We start from the raw sequence: 4,450 nt of genomic DNA on the forward strand, positions 1-4,450 counted from the left end.
AGAAGAAGAGGAGAGGGAGGAGGAGGAAGAAGAGGAGATGGAGGAGGAAGAAGAAGAAGAGGAGGTGATTTGTGTAAGTATACTTGCTTTGTAAAATAGTTATTACAATATAAAAAAAAAATAACAAAATGTTTTCAAATATGTCCCAGGTGAAAAATAGGGGTACACAAACGGAACCAATTTCCGTAATAACAGAGGCTACGCAAATGGAACCTGCGATAGATCTAACGCCACATTATTGATGTACAAATTGCAAAAATTATGGTCACCTGCATATTAATTGCTCACTTCCAGAGTGGTGTACCATTTGCAGAACATACGTACATCATGCCATAGAATGTAAGAAAAACTTCTAAAGAAAAAAGCATTGTATATCAATTAATCGCAGATGCTGCAGTTTTAGGAGCATTATTATTTTTATGTGTATATTATTAAAAATATATATAAATTTTAATTAAAAACTTCAACGATCGTTCATTTCGCAACCTCCCATTCTCCTTCTTCTTCTCCTTCTCCTTCTCTTTCTCTCTTTCTCTCCTTCTCTCTCTAAGGCGTCCACTGCTTAACGTAAGAGGGGGGGAGGTTACATGTGTACCCCACACCAAAGGAGTTTAACGTGGGTGACACACACAATGCGCACAACCGCAGAGGGGGCAATTCCCCTACTTCCCCTACCCCCGCGGAACCCCGACCCCCTCGCCACCCGGTCATAGAACCCTCCTAGCTACTCTACTTGGAATCAGAAAATGCTGTGGCTATTACTTTACCAGTGTGACGCCCATGAGACGGAATGAAATCTAGGACAAATGATTTCAATTACCATTTATCGTTGATAAAATGGGCTGTAATTCCAAAATAAGTTTTCGAGTTGATGGAAGTCCAACTATCTATCGTGAATGAAATTTTTGAGCTGTTATTAATTAAAATATCTTTCAATTTATACTGCATTTGTTAAAAATACGAAACTTCCAAATTTTTTGTAGTATCCTTTTTATGAAAATTAAGTTTGTGATTTATTCCTTGGAAAAAAGATTGTGTTTCATTGTCGTCGAAAAAATTGAATGGTAAATATTTTAATGCTATCCATTCAATAAGTTTTCTATGAAATTGTTCTTGTTCATTTTCTATCACCTACAAAAGTAAAATAAACAATTTGTTAATATCTCTTCTTTATTTGGGTAATTTTTATAGCATGACTTTTTGTACGGGGAGAGGAGTACGGCTGCCAGTTAGTTGGATTGTTTTACTAATCATACATTAATAATAGAAACGCAAGTTGTGGTAGCTAGGCGGTTCCTGTGACATGGAGGTGAGGGGGGTGCGGGTGTGCGGGGAAGTGTCTTAAGAGCTGGGGTATATTGGGTGATGAGGGGGAGTGCGGGTGTACGGGAGGAAGTGTCTTCTTAAGAGCTGGGGTATATTGGGTGGTGAGGAGGGTGCGGGTGTGCGGAGGAAGTGCCTTGGCTGTGGGGAGTGTGTGAGAGAGAGAGAGGGAGATCCCTCTCACCCTCTCTTCCTCTCTTAGTCTCTCACCCCTCTCCCATCACCCTAGGGCCCGGATTGTTAATTATCCTACGGGTCCACTAGTTCCCTAAGGCTTATCCCCTCTCCCATGACTCTTGGGCCCGGATGGTTAGTTATCCTACGGGTCGACTAGTTTCCTAAGGCTTACCCCCTCTCCCATGACTCTTGGGCCCGGATGGTTAGTTATCCTACGGGTCGACTAGTTTCCTAAGGGTTACCCCTCTCCCATCACCCTAGGGTCCGGATGGTTAGTTATCCTGACAGTTACCCAGAGAACTTTTTTTTGTATTTTAGTTAGTGGAGGAAAAAGTTTCAATTTTCTCCACTAGGTGGCGATCACGAAAATTACTGGGGCAGCTACACCGCTAGGGGTCCTCACCTTCTTACAGACTACCATTTTTTCTTAGGCCTGCCCTCGGAGGGGCTTTTCTCCCTCCACATACTTATGTTAGACCCTCCCACTATTTTCCTACTGTGGACCCTCCATTTAACATGATTTCACATTTTTTCATAAACATTGAGCAATAGGATGATTTTTTCTTTTATAAGTTAGTAATAATTATAAAGTACTTTTTCATTATTTTTCTTTTTTTTTACAGAATATATTAAGGGAAATAGGAGTAGGGGAAGAGAAAGACACCTTTGAATAAAATTTATCATATAAATAAAAACGAACATGAAACTTATATATAAAAACTAATACAAATGAAACTTATATAAATATTAATAAACAATAATATTTAACCCATTCAGCTAATAACAGCTTCTGAAACATAAAAGATTTATTAATATCAAATAAATTGCGAACTTAATTTTTAATATTTACCTTTTATTTGTTTCCGCACCCACTTTGCGAAAATATCCACCTCTTGGGCCACACAGTGGACTGGCTTGTTCATTCTCGTATTCAATAATTTATGCAAACTACACGTTTGCGTATACGTTCTATATCCATTTATTAATATATCGAATTTGGGACAGTTGTATGCTTCTAAGTTCATACTGATAATCCCCAGTGAATTTAGAACATCTCGTTCAATGTGACCTCCTTTGTATGCCACTATCGGCCGTTTACAGTCATTGTTGATTTGATCGATAAAATCAAATACGTCATGTTGGTTGTATTTTTCACAACCAACATTTCCGTATTCAATTCCGTGTATATTTTTAAACACAAAACTCACTGTCTTTTTATCACTCAAATTTAATTTTTCATAGGGCACACTGACCCTAAACGCCCCGTAATGCGTATAATTATTAGCCAAATTTTGTATAGCTATTTCTTTGTAGATAATTTTTTTGTTGACCATAAAGCCATCAATGTCAATGATATGTGTAATTTCGTTTAAACGTATCATTATGGCAGAGTAGCTTAAGAGTCACTAGCTTAACTTGAACTTAAGATTTTCTGAACTGAAGACTACCCTACACGCTCCTCAAGATTTTTTAAATGCTGTAAGGGATGTGAAAAATTTGATCTGTGATGGGAGGGGACTAACCAGACACTCTTAGAAACACCATTGGTCCAAAGAGAGAGAGAATATTTAAGGATAGTGGGAGAATTGAAATACTTGGTTTGAAGAGAAGGGGAAAACTTTAGAGAAACAAAAAAAGAATATATTTAAAATAAAGGCAAAGTGTAATAAATTTAGTATTAAAAACGCTAACATGATGATCCCAACGTTCGTCGATTTTCAAGGATTCCATTTAATGGATAAGACATTTATAGTTAAAGAATTTGCAGTTTTACAAGAACTAAAAGTGCATCATATTTTATTTTCACCCCCCCCCCCTTTCCACATACTTGGTTAAGTGAAGAGGAGAGAAAGAAAACAGAGTAAGTATATTTTCAATGAATAAGGAATTTCTTTTTCAGTTCAATCTTTTTCAATCAGCATGGCTTAAATTGGAGGGATGGTTTTTCACCATATTATAAATATAAAGATATTATAAAAAAATATGTATATGAGGATACGGTTATTGTAAAAGGGGTGGAAAAGTTAAATTGGTTAAGGAGTATTTTTGATTTAGAAATTAGTAATGTAGATGAATATGTGTGGGGAAATTATAATTTAGAAGATGGTTTATATAATTCACAAATTCATATTTGCATGAATCAAGAGGGTATATGCGCACTGAGAAATGTATATTATATGAAATATATGTATGAATCAAAAATCTAGAATATGTGTGTATTTTAAACTTGAATGCATTCTTTTTACTTCAACACGCAACCTGATCCGTAAAATATTTATATTACTGAAGTGTCTCGGAGACTGATTATTTGAAGGACTCTCCATCTAAGATTTTTCATTAGTTTCACGCTGATCATTTAAACGGAAAGAACTACGATGTCGCTTCTGAATAGAGTTTTAAATAGTCAGGATGAATATCGTGAGTGGGTAAGTGATTGTGGTCATTACATTAAAAAATTGAGAGTTGCTAGCCACAATGCACGTATAGGGGCAAGGCAGAAAATTTTTACGGAAATTGCTCAGATACAGTGCCTATTAATCAGAGCAGCAAGAGAAAAAAATTATTCTTCAAATCACGCTCTTAAGAATCCCGATTTAACGGGATCCCTTAAGCGTTGCGCGGCCGCGACGGAGTTACCACGCGCTGCAGTTTCGCCCGAAATTGAAAAAACTGCCATCTAGTGGCATATGCGCGATGCCGCTAGCGAGTAGCACGCTGGAGGGGAAAGAGTTCCCCCACCCACTGCGCGAGAGGAGAGTAGCCGGGCGGGGAATAAGCCGGGCTCTTACAGGCATTTTCCACTGCGAGCAGCGGTTGCCTCTCCCCTTTCGCCCAGCTGACTACTCGCGCGCTGCTCGCGGCTCGTGGCTCGTGGCTCGTGGTGGTTCACGGCTCACGGCTGAAGGCTCGCGACTCGTGGTTCGCCGTGTCTCGCGGCTCACGGCCAACG

Source organism: Prorops nasuta, unplaced genomic scaffold (assembly GCF_024137725.1).
Source record: "Prorops nasuta isolate Cenicafe-Biocafe unplaced genomic scaffold, Cenicafe_Pnas_1.2 PNAS00013, whole genome shotgun sequence".
NCBI lineage: Eukaryota > Metazoa > Arthropoda > Insecta > Hymenoptera > Bethylidae > Prorops > Prorops nasuta.